This window comes from Harpia harpyja, chromosome Z (assembly GCF_026419915.1).
Source record: "Harpia harpyja isolate bHarHar1 chromosome Z, bHarHar1 primary haplotype, whole genome shotgun sequence".
NCBI lineage: Eukaryota > Metazoa > Chordata > Aves > Accipitriformes > Accipitridae > Harpia > Harpia harpyja.
The window spans coordinates 47,473,486-47,486,963 of NC_068969.1; positions in this window are offsets into that span (position 1 = coordinate 47,473,486).

A 13,478-nucleotide genomic window follows, 5' to 3' on the forward strand; every position below is an offset into this window, starting at 1 on the left:
GCCTGCTACAGAGGTGGTTGGGTTTGGGTTCTCTTATTCTTCATATCTGTGGGCTGCTCATCCCCTCTGATCTTTCTTATTGTGGCTTTGAAAATATTATTCTCCATTTATGGGTTTGCCCGGAACAATCAGTGACTAAGACTGAGTAAAATGGAAAGGTTGAAGATAGGGAAAATACAACACTGAAGGAATGAGGTTTCTGTCTTTCTAATCTTCCTCTAAATCTTACTAGTGTTACAAACAGCAGGTTGTTGCCCAATGTGTGATATTAGACAATGTTTCCACACAGTGGGATTCTAGCCATATTTTTTTTTTTCCTTAATAAGTAACTATTTTTCATGAAACTGGAGAAAGCATAGCTGAGGCTAGTCCTGCCCATTTATCAGCCATTCACATTGTTTGGAACTTTTTCCATAGCACTAATTTAATTTTCCAAAGCATTAGTATAGGTTTCATGAAGCATGAAAAGCACTATCAGCATCCCTAGAGAGTTGCATCCTTCACTTATCATTAGGTGCCTATGTCCATTCAAATACTGTCCTCTCCTCACAGGTTACCTAATTATACTTAGCTTTTATACCTTGGGTCTCTCTAAACCATTAAAAAGCCCACCAGTATATGTGACAAGAAGTATGGATGTGAAATTCTCTGCAATACTTTAAAAGTCTTGTAAGCAAGCCAGGTACTGTGATTGCATAAAATGCCCTAAAAACTCCTGAGTACTCTGGTATTAAGCTTTCTCATTAGGTTAATACAGCTTCTTTGTAAAGCCCAGTTCTGATACTGAATCACAGTTAATTTACTTACTTAAGCATTTGCCTACATCTTTCACTTTGGGATGAAATGACTGGTATGTCTGGGTACTTGTTGCACTGGCGATTTTGATTTCTGCCACCTACAGAAATAAATCCAGTCTATATCAAATGAGAAATTAAAATTCCCCTCACCAGAAAATGACACTAATTAAAGCAGGTATCAGAAAGTAATCACAATAATTTCTCAAAACCTGAGATCAGGAGGTATTTTATATTTACCAATTACCAATTAATTGGTAGATTGTTGAAGTCCTCATTCAAAGGTTACAAACGGAAAAAATGTCTTCAATGGCATGCGTAGTGTTTGAAGTCCTCCTTATGTGTACACCACTATTAAACAGCAGTTGTGAATCTCAAAAATGGAAAAAGATTAACCTGTTCTTCAAAAAAAACTTTAACAACAACAACAAAAAAACAGAACCAAAGCTCTTTGAATTTGGCATGTCTTAGTACATGTCCTAAGAAAGACAATTTAAGGTTCTCTAAGCTCACTGTTTTGTGTGTGGATGAAAAAATTGTGACAGTATAGAAAAGCGGAAGTTATTTTAAATGACAGACAGTTTACACCAGTCACATTATTTGTTACTTTTAATGTTATTTTTAAAAAAATCATAAATTCTGTTGTTATAGGATGGCTAAATTGTTTTCTTGCTTAGTGTTAAATTAGGATGCTTAGCTAGAGTAACATACGTGAAGCAAGAAATATAAATAATTTTATAAAATCCTAACATGAAACTAGATAAACTTAATATGTGTTAAGTGTATTTTTTTGAAGCTTGTATTTATTTGTTTGGGATTGAAGGGTTAGTTATTGAGGAGTCGCTATGAAAAAAGTTGAAGAGTAGTGGCTGGTTTCAGCTTTCTGTATCTGAGAAAAATTTAGTTTAATCATCCAAGTTATGCTTGAGTAGACAAAGAACTTACTCTGATTCTTCTGTTCGCATAAACACTAATTTGCAACTAGATTATTCAAATTTATCTTGTTTTGCAGATCTTATAATATTTTTTATAACTTGTAATTTTTTGCATTCAAATATTCAAAATGGGGTGATTTTGTTGCACACTAGAACACTATGGATTTTTCTGAAGCAGGTTTTACAGCAGGTTGAGGTATATTTATTTAAAAACTCACTTGTCAATGTATTGGAATAAAAGGCTCCTAATTGTAATGAATTTCCCTTAATAACTGGAATTAAGATGTTAAGGTATCCTTTACAGTACGTGAACTTCACTAGAAACTAAGAACACTCTGTAATGAGTTGTTTTTTTTTTTTTAACAAACCAACTTAATTAGAGACCAGGGTTATAGGCTTTTTCTGACATCAGTAGTCTTTGGGGCAGATTGCAAGGATTTATTTTCACAAAAGTTAATCCTCTAGTTAAATTTAGCTACCATTTATAGGTCTGATTTTGGAGTCTCTAATCAGGCAGCTTCCTACAACCATAAGTAAAGTGCAAAAGTAAACTTTCAGATTTTTTTCTGCTCTGAATTTATAAAGGAACACATAGATTTTTTTTTGCTTCAATGAACTTGTAAATGTGTTGAAGAAAGAAAATGGTTAGAATTTTATCAGTAGGTAAACTCCTCAATTCAAAATTTTCAGCCAAAATGCCACCTGGCCCCTATCTAATATTTTGGGTTTATTTATCTGCATTACAAAACTAATTTGTAGTTACTTTGTTTTATACACTGTGGGCAGAGCTACTGAATAGCACGTATCTACTCCCAGTGAAGGAAGTTAAGCACACTTGTCCATTTCTGCAGGATCTGACAGCATTATCAAGAAAAGCAGCTACAGGACCTGAGATAGCTGTTCTTTTCTTGAATGAGACCTGAAGACAAAAGCCTTCTGATGTCAGTGGATTTTTTGTCAAATCAGGGTTTGCAATGAGCAGTATTTTTTAAGTTTAGAATGTTGATGTGTTGGTAAAACTGAATATGAATGGTTTCACAGCATGCAGTTAAATGGTTTCTTACTTGAAGCTAGATTTTAAAAGAGCACAGTGAAAGTTAAACAAAACCTCTCCCTTCTTGAATTTATAGCATGTTTCATCTCTGAATATTGTTTTCTAACATTTCTATTTGTTTTCTGTTGGTCTCCCAAAGGTTTCTATAACAAGTGAGATTTCTAAAAAAGTGAGATAAATAGACAAATAAGTAGCTACTGCAAATTCAATCAGAGATTTGAAAATCCACTGAAGTTATTTCTTTTCTTATGCGTCAATGTCTGTAATGAAAGCTTCCCTAACTATTGTCTTTGAAGTATTCATTGCAATGGTATACAAAACTTACCATCAGTAATATAACTGGGTATGTTTAGTTTGATTTCAGTAAGTTGTCTGATGACATGTACAAAGGAATAGAAATCCAAGACACTCACAGTAAAAAGCCCACTGTCTGTGCATTAATTCCTGTGATACGTACCAGTTAGCTTCATTTAGCAAGGTTAATAAAATTAAAATTAGATTTGTACAGTGCATGTGTAAACAGTACATTTTTGTTTAGGGAGTTCAGTCCTGAATTGTCTTCATAAGCAGAGCATATGCTCAAGAACTGCCTACCATCTCAGTCACAACTACCTAATTTTATTCAAGTTTTTGAATACTGAGAAGAGGTTATCATGATAAACTTGAAAAACCTAAGTAAATTCAGAAAAAGCAAATGTTTGGCTGAACAGTTCTATACACAGGCATGTCTTTGTTGTGGCAAAGCTCCGTGATGATCCTTCCCTTCTGTGTGTTTTGCACAAAAGCAAAGAAATCCAGCTAGTAAGTCCAAGCTGAGGAAGACTTGAGAAAACAATTAGTTTTGAATTGAGGCATTCACCAGGCTGTTCTGAGATTAAGAATGTTATGTATGAAGGGAGAGGCATGGATAACATTTGAAATCCATCGTTTTCCTTTCCTCTCCAGCAGGGGAGAAGTCCTTGTAAATCTATCACAAAGTGGAACACTGTTAAGAGCAGAACAAGTTGGCAGAAATTTTGGAACATGATTTAACTATGCATCTCATCAAAGATAGTTAGACAGTGCAGCAGTGATATCTCTAAAACAAAGCTAACTTTGTAAAAATAGCATAAAGGAGTTCCAGATTCATCATGTCTTGTTCATCATATCTAGGTTGCTTAGTTTACAAGTAGATATAAGTCCTAACTTTCCTATATACCTGGATCTGATAGTTCTTTTCCATCTAGCATCATAACCATCCCTGAATTTGCATGGCTGTCACAGAGACAGGCAATTTTCCTTGTGAAACTTTAATGTCTGATGTAAAAATACCAAAGAAGAGCCCACTTTCAAATCCCGAGGTGAATTTTCATAATTGACATTGGAAAATAATCCTGTGTTACACTGACAAAGTGGCAGACAAAGGCTCAATTAAAATAGCAGTCAATAATGCCATTCATAACACAAATGTGAACACGTAAAAGGTGGGACAATGATGAAGGTAATAAAGAACTGGCAGAGGAACTCCTGTATCCCTATGACTAGGATTTTAATTGTCTGCTGCTTTGTTTTCACTGAAGAATATATACACAGTAAACAACAAACAAAAACCGCCACATCTTTGCATTAGAGAGCTTGTTTCAGAGGTAAGTATCAAGGACATCAAAAATACAGTTTGCAGTTTGTATTCAAAAAGAAATGAGGAAAGAATAGAAACAGATGGATGGCCCAACTTCTCCACAGTGAGATCTACTTCTAGCAGGACTCAGAAACTTATCTAAGAAAAGGTCTTCTGATAGAGATGCAGGTTCAGACTCATAAGGTACCTTATATTAGCCATAGAAAAACAGTACAATTTAGGCATCTATCAGCCCTTAATCCCTCCTAGATGTCTCCAGCAGTGTTTTGCTGTATGTGATGTTGTCAGAGTGTAAATGTCTGATCAGGGGGCAGGATGTTTCTAAAATAAATACCCTCACATTTGCAACTCAGTCTTGGTTCCTAGCCTGGTATTGGCAAGCAAGTGTTTGATATTATTAAGACACATTGGCTCTGTTTTGCTTATCAGACAGTTATGTGTAGAAAGTTTCATCTGTAAACCCTGAAAAAGGCTTTCTGTGTGGATTATGTAAACAGATGTGGTGCATCCTCCTGAAAGCTATGTCCAAGGCATACAGATGACAGAGAACTAATTAGATACAGCCAACATGGCTTCACCAAGGGGAAAATCCAAAGAGTTGCAGTCAACACCTCAATGTCCAAATGAAGATCAGTAAAAGGGGTGTCCTTCAGGCGTCCATATCGAGACCAGTACTGCTCAATATCTTTATTAATGACACGGACAGTGTGATTGAGTGCACCCTCAGAAAGTTCGCGGATGACACCAAGCTGAACGGTGCAGTTGATTTGTTAGAGGGAAGGGATGCCATCCAGAGGGACCTTGACCAGGCTTGAGGAATAGGCCCATGTGAACCTCATGAAGTTCAACAAGGCCCAAGTGCAAGGGTCAGGGCAATCCCCAGCATTAGTACGGACTGAGGGATGAATGGATTTAGAGCAGCCTGCAGAGAAGGACTTGGGCGACAGTGGTAGGTGAAAAACTGGACATGAGCTAGCAACATGTGCTTGCAGCCCAGAAAGCCAACCATATCCTGGGTTGCATCAAAAGAAGGTTGGCCAGCAGGTTGAGGGACGCAATTCTGCCCCTCTACTCTGCTCTCATGAGACCCTACCCAGAGTACTGTGTCCAGCTCTGGGGTCCTCAGTACATGAAAGACATGGACCTGTTGGAGCGGGTCCAGAGGAGGGCCACAAAAATGGTCAGAGGGCTGGGACACCTCTGCTATGAGGAAAGGCTGAAAGAGTTGGGGTTGTTCAGCCTGGAGAAGAGAAGGCTCTGGGGACACCTTATAGCAACCTTTCAGTATATAAAGGGGGCTTATAAGAAAGATGGAGAGAGACTTTTTACCAGGGTCTATAGGGACAGGACAAGGGGCAATGATTTTAAAGTGAGAGCAGGTAGATTTAGATTAAATATAAGGAAGAAATTCTTCACTATGAGTGTGGTGAGGCACTGGAACAAGTTGCCCTGAGAAGTTGTGTGTGCCCCCTCGCCGGAAGTGTTCAAGGCCAGGTTGGATGGGGCTTTGAGCAACCTGACTTAGTGAAAGATGTCCCTGTCCACATCAGGGAGGTTGGAACTAGGTGATCTTTAAGGTCCCTTCCAACCCAGACCATTCTATGATTCTGTGAAAACAGGTATATTTCCAGTCCTGAAACAAATCAGCTTACATACAATAGTGGAGATATGCCAGTTTGCCTAAATTGATGGTCTGGACTGGTGAGCATTTCTTTGCTGCTGAGCATTTCTTTCTCTGGGCATAATTAAGTATAACTATTCTAGGAAGATTGAAAAAAGTAGTGTCTAATTGAATGAGTCTTTGGAAGAAATGACTTTATTTATTTACCTTCCTTATAAGATGAAGAGAACACTAAACCTATTGAGAAATTTTTTGTTGTTCATATTCTCATCCTTTCCAAGTACATGATTTTTGTCCCATTATCATTCCTCTCTACTACTCTCTTGGTTTTTTCCAATTGTTATGCCCTTTCTCAGGCCAGTCTGTAAGCTCTCCAGGGCAGGGACCATGGCTTCACATGTATAGGCTCAGTGACGCTCACAATAGGGCACTGAGCCTATTACTTTTGGTGACCGCTGCAATATGAAGAGCAGCACTGAATACAGAATGCTGTATTGAACAGATGTGACATTTAGAACATGTGAATGCCCTCATGCAGCTGTGTGTATTATTGAACAAAGTTGACACTCAGCAATTCTGACTCAAATGAAACACCCATAGTGGTTTTCCCTTTGGTCTAAATTTCATCATAATATTTTGTCTTACATACCAATATTATGAACTCTTTTACTATTCTGCTTTATAGTAAATCCTTTTTGAAATACATTCCTAATCTAATTCCTATTTTCATCCCCAGGTAATTATCAGATTTCACTTTAGGTCTTCTCATTGCTCAGATGATTGGAGAAATTACTTGAAGTAAAACATTAAGTCATGCATGTAGCTTGAAAGGAATGTTTATAGAAAGATGTTAAAGGTATACCAGGGCAATGACTGTCATATTTGCTTTACCACCTAAGAGTAGAAGAAAAGAGATATACTTAGAAAGTGCTTGTTTGGCTTTAATGAGCTGAAATAAAAGTTGACAGTAAATACTATTTTCTCCTCACAGTGAACAGACTCAAGCAGCTACTAATTGAGGACCAATCTTTGAGCATAAGCTCAGAAACTTTCATGGTATGCCAGGTTATTCTGTCTGAGTTGAAGCCTAACACAATAGTTGGTGTAACTGCACTGCATGTGTGTCATTTCAAAGCATTCAAAATTATCTCAACATTTGATGTTATGTAGCCAAACAGAAACTTCCATGAAAATAGATACATTATTCAGGAATGTATACAATCAGTTGTGCTAATTTCAGTTGAATACTGTAGTGGCAGAGGTGGCTGCTGCCTTCATCTGAGAAAGTGGAAGCCCTTCCCCATCCCTCCAGCTGACTTGTTTTTTCCTCTGTGATCTATGTCTGGGCTGTGTGACTGCAGCAGGTCAGGCAATGGGGTGATGCTGCCAACAGTATCTGCAAGAGGATAGGCAATGGGATGAGGGAGAGAACAGATGAGAATCGGTCAACTCTGGTGCAACACTGACTTCTCTGTAGCTTTGGAGGTGCTAGGGAAAGGCTGTGGTTTCACACAGTGGCTGGATTTGTATGAGTTATCTGTGTGGTGGCATGGGAGCGGGACGTGAGGACATGAGATGGGGAAAAACAGGAGCAATTAAACCCCTTACTTATCTTCCCCAGTAAATCTACAGCTAAACCCACAGTAGTTTTTCTTTTAGTCTAGTTTTACCATGCTAATTTCCTTCTGTACTTGTTCAGCAAAAACTCCTGTATGTATCTATCTATATAACATTGTATCTAGGTACAAGTACCATATCCCAGCATAGCTTGAACAAAATCAAACTCTTGAAACTATACAAATACACAGACCATCCTAAAAAAATACATACAGTCCTAAGCTTTAGGAGATTTTATATTTCTGGTCACCATCCATGCTTTGTTTTGGAGAGCTCAACAGTAGGGTGGCTGTTCTGCAGAATGGGGTGTCTCACCAGTCATAGTATGACAGATTACACCTTCTAGCACAACGATCTGAAAGGACTATAGGGAGGTGTGACTGCTCCTAGGTTTTCTGCTTTTCCTAGTGGAAGCTTACTGTGGCTGCTCCACTGAAGTCAAGCTGCTTAGAGAAAGCCAGAAAGAGTTTCTCCAAAAAGCCATGAGAAATCAATAAGGAAAAAGAAAGTCTTGACTTGGTGACATTGTTTTGTTCAGTGTCATGGACCTCTTGAGGAATAAAGAGCAGAGCCTATAGGAACTCCTATAGGCCTTCTCTAGGAATCATATTAGCAGAAGAGACGCTGTAGGAAGAGAGAACCTGAATGAGCATTGGCAAGTTTAAGAAGCAAAGATGCTGCTTGAGGCAGATGAAGCTTACTGAATGTCTGGTTCCAGAAGCAGGTGTTTCCCCTACAGACACACAAGGAATACAGTGTGTCTGAATTCCCCTTTAAAGTTTTGTGGACAATACTCAATTCTAGTGAACAATTCCCATGGAAATCAGCTGGGTTACACCAGGGTGGGACTTTGCAGCTGAGAGTAGAGCATTTAACATGTTTGTATATGTCCTGTGATATATTTTTTAAGGAATGAAAATTCCTCCAGATCCTGTATTTTTCACATTTTTTATTGTAACTCTGGCTTTGCATTTCACTTTGCATTAAAATTAGAATGGTTTCCAGCACAACTCTCCTGTTGTAAAACTTTGGTTGATTAAAGGTTAAATTTGACTATGGTGGGAAGTAGAAGCAGAGCACAATTTAAAATGCCTGTGTTAATTAAGAAGGGCAAGATACTGTCTTTCTCAAACTACCTTTTGCCTTTCCATCATTACTGTACTGTCCTTACAGGTTAGTATTTGGCAAAGACTAAACAATAACAAGTAGTAACTTTAGTTTGCAATACATCATGGAATTTATTATAGAAAGCACATTATAGAACATTATAGAAAATTATAGAAAAAACATTATAGAAATCTCTCCCATCACTGTTCTTTGCACACCACTGAGGAAGAGCATGTCATCTCTGTTAAAGTAGTGTTAATGAGCAGTGTTGGAAAGGAAGAAGATGAAATATTCTTTTATAGAAACCTCTGGGGAAATCCATAAGTAAGATTACATGTGTTAGAATTTGGATTGGAATTTGGATTTACAAAATTTTAAGCCAAGAAGGACCTATACGGTCTGATCTTCTGCATAACACAGGCAATGTAATTTCACCCAGTAATTTCTGCATAAAGGTCATAATTAGTTGCTGAGCTAAGATATCTTTTTTAGAAAGACAGTCTTGGATTAAAGAGGTCAAATGACAGAGAGTACACCACATCCCAAAGTCAGCTGATGCAATAGTTTTTCCCTTCACTTCAAAACAAAACAACAAAACGAAACTGTTCCTTATTTATAATTTGAATTGAACATCTTCACTGAAGCTGTCATTCAGGACAGCACCTGTAGTAAAAAAGCACCTGCTAACACAAGCATGAACATGTTTTAAGCATGAAAAGCAGTGACTGGAGAAGTAAGAAAAATAAAGCAAAGTTTTGTTCACTGTTCTTGTTCACTCACCTTTGTAAGGTCCGTTACTTTTCCCTTCTGGCTGCTTTCTTCATAGGTGAGGACCAGGGTTGTGCTAAAGAGCTGCAGCAGCTTTGAAGAACCTTTTGAAATGAACACTACCATTATCCGTTCTTTGGAGTGACTGTCCTTCACTGGTTTTCTACCTGTGAGAAAGGAGCGTGTTGCTGTAAAGGAACAGTTTCGGATATGGTATCTGGTGTGCTGAAAATGTATTTATCTAACTTCGCATTCTTCATGCCAAACAATGGAGTGCTAGTGGACTGAAAAACCACCCGTGAGTGTCAGCTGGGGGGAAGAGACCTGCTTACCCCCCAGAAGCATTTTGGGAAGTTTTGTGAAGACAGTCTGATGCCTTTTTCTCAAGGAGTCATTGAACACATTATTTAACAGAAATTGCTAACTCTTCTCTTTTGTTACATGGTTTTTGCTTTCTAAACACTGAGATCAAAATGAATACTGAATCACTTGAAAAAATTCAATTTCCTTCACCACTCAAAATTTATGTTCAGAACACACAATCATAGTTGTAGGTTATAAAACTACATTTAAGATCCACATTCTAGTGAAAAGGCATAGTGGGTGGAGGGACTGCTCAAAAAAAGCATGGTACCCGGAGACTGCAGAGCTCCATGTACTCAGTCCTACATCATGATTTGCAGCTTTTGCCTAGGCTTAAAATACATCAGGTAAACTATATCCTGTACCTGAAGAAACTGGCCAGGTTCCTTTCTTTGGGGTTAAAAGATAGCAAACAGAGGCCAGAAACAAAGGACAAATTTCCATTGTTATTAGTGTGACCCAGTCAGTCCTGTCTCACCTGTGCACCCCCAGCTGTCTGGTCCAGCTCCACGCTTTATGTGATCAAATCCTTACCGAGGCATACTCCTCTCAAGCAGCCTACAAACAAAGTGATAGCACCCCGATTATAAAAATAATGCTCTTATAGATAATAAAGTTTGTTCTGTTTAAGAATGTAAGATTTACTTCAGTCATTTTCTGTGACAGAAAATGGTCGTGTTGTTATTCATATCACATTAAATCATGTTTTCATAAACTATACAGACATTTAAAATACATTATTTTGGAAAGATGTTCCAAGCAGTGAACAAACTATGTATGTCAAGTGTGAGATAGCGATATCCTTGAGAAACACAAACTCAACTCATTTGAACCCATAAGAAACTAAGCACTGAGGTTAAACCATAGAATGTGGTGGGCAGTTTCTCACTATGGTAAACCACTAGACTATTAGGTATGCAGGCAATATGTGTTTGTTTGCTCCCGTGGATACTGAAAGTATTCTGAATTCCTCAGGACTTTAAATATTATGTTATAAAATGTTAAACCAATACCTTTGGGACAAAACCAGAATCCAACACATGCCACCTAAATTACTAAGGTTGAAAAATAAAAAATCAGGACTCAAGCTTCTGAAGAATTTTTTTTTTGTGGAACATATTTCCACTTCATCTATAAAAAAATTCAAGTTTAAACCCCTGTCCTTGTTTACACCTGAGAATAGTGATGTACCTTATTCATTTGCTTTTGGAAAAGGTTATTTTTGTTTCAGCCAAAGCAGCTCTTTTTTTTTTCTTTTTTTCTGTTTTTTTTTTTTTTTTTTGTATTACAGCATCTTTGAAGTTAGAAGTTACCCTGTCTTTTTAAAGGGAGTTTCCTGTTAAAGAAAACTAAGAAAATTATATGCCTCAATCCAGCAGGACAATTTATTGTTGTTTATGTCTGCAGTGGACCTAACAGTAACAGATATAGCAGCAAGCTTTCTTTTTGGGAAGACCAAACAAATGTTGTCCTCCTTTTGGTAATGAACGGATAGATTTTTCAGAGTTCACCAGAAGTTAAAGGTTCTGAAAGAGATCAAAATGCACTAAATAGGCTGCCTAAAAATAATAACAGTTGGGAAAGAAGGAGCTCAGAAAGTGCATTCATGTGAAGACTGTTGTGAAAGCAATTTCTTAGAACAGATCTTTGCAATGGTTTTTCCACTTCTAAATGCTGATTGTTGGGTTTTTTAATGTAAATTTCTGTGGCATTAATTCTGGGAATTTTTCCAGTAAAACACATTCTTCCATTTAGCCCAAGAGGAAATTCTCAGCAGCAATTCTGAATTGTTTTTTATTTTAGCAAGATTGATGTGGAAACTTTTTTTTTTTGTTTTGAAAGACCCTTAGAGTTGTCATGTGCAATGTGATAATATTTAACCTCAGAAATGCAGCTTCTTCAGAGCCAATGATGGGGCAAATAAATATTTACTGCCTGATTAAAAAAAGGAAAATACCATAGCATTCAGGAACTTGGGCCTTTCTAGCTATCAACAATATTCTGTGTGCTCATTGCCCTCTCCTGGTTTCATCTGGTAATTTTTCAGGTTTAAAGTATCCAAAATGGGTCTCCTGAGAACATTATGCATTCCTCTGACAGTTTTTTTCCTTTTCCAGTCCAATATATGACTCGTGAACATGGTTCTTCAGGTAGTACAAACGACCTCTCTCATCAGTGTGCTATAAACAGACAGTTTTTCAGACCCAGTGAACTCTGTTTGCTCCTTCTGCTGTTGTGGAATTTGTCTGCAACACATACTTAGTGCAATCCAGTCAATACTTGAACTTAAAAAATGCTTTTGATAACATCCTTCCTTAAATACTTACAACAAAAGGAAGCCATTATGAGATAATAGATCATTACAGGTGGGTATCTCTCATAGGGTAAGAGACCCAGTTTTAGCAGTTTGTTCAGGGCAATGCCCAGACAAGTTCCGAATATTTCCAGGGATGAAGATCCCACACGCTTTCTGGGCCCATCCAAGTGTTTCACCACCCTCACGGTAAATTATTTTTCTTAATGTTAAGTCAGAGTTTCCCATGTTCTAATTTGATGAGCTTTTCCTTAGAATAAGATCTTTCATTTCATAAAGGAGAAAACAGATGAAGGCAGAGGAATGATAGACATTAAAAATCATGACTGGTGTAGAGAAGGCGAATAGGGAGAAATTTTTTTTAGTACTCAAAAATATGACGATTGCCAAGTTTACATTAGAAAAAAAATTAAAAAGAGAAAAAAACTTTTTTTTCACCAGGATATAATTACCTTGCGGACTCACTACTGCTGGGTAATATAGAGGGCACAATGCAGAAGTTGTGAACTGAATTGAGAAAATAATGGAAGACAGAACCCATAAGCATCTGCTCAACCCAGTAGTCTGAAAGCAGCTGCGCTCAAGAGAGCTGCAGCCTGCTGACTTCTCCAGGTTAGGTATGTGTTTCCAAGGTGGATCACCCCAGACACAGCCTGTTGGTATATTCCCCCACTAGACATCCTGTGCTGGGTAATAGCAGGGGAAGCATACATTATACAGGTGGCATATGTGGTACAGGATTTTGAATTAGGAACCCTGTGGCCTGCATTTATTGTCCAGAAGAATGAGAAACTTTAAGTGCAGCTTTAATGGCATGAGATGGAAAAGACATTGAAAAGAGAAGTAGCACTGGTTCTGACTCCATGTAAACAGTCTTATTATGTAGGAGTGTGGGATCTGATTTCCCACGTTCATAAATTTGAAGGAAATCATCTTGGATACCCATATAGACTGAAGCTTCTTACTGGTATGTATATCCTGTTGTATGTATCAAGTGCTTGTTTTCACCTGCACTGCAAACCTATACTATCAGGTGCTTATTTTATTTATATATATATTTATAGCTATATATATTTTGTGTGTCTATTATGCATGCATGCAAATGTGTACATATGTATAAAATGTAAACAGAATTACTACATTTCATTTAGAAAGTTATTCTCTGACCCGCTGTCCTGTTTCTGTGAAATCAGAATGCTGGAGTAGTAAAAAATGAGACTGTAAAGGCCCACACCTGGGGAAAGACTCTCACAGCCAAGGAAGTGGGAGGGACAGCCAGCTAGCCAG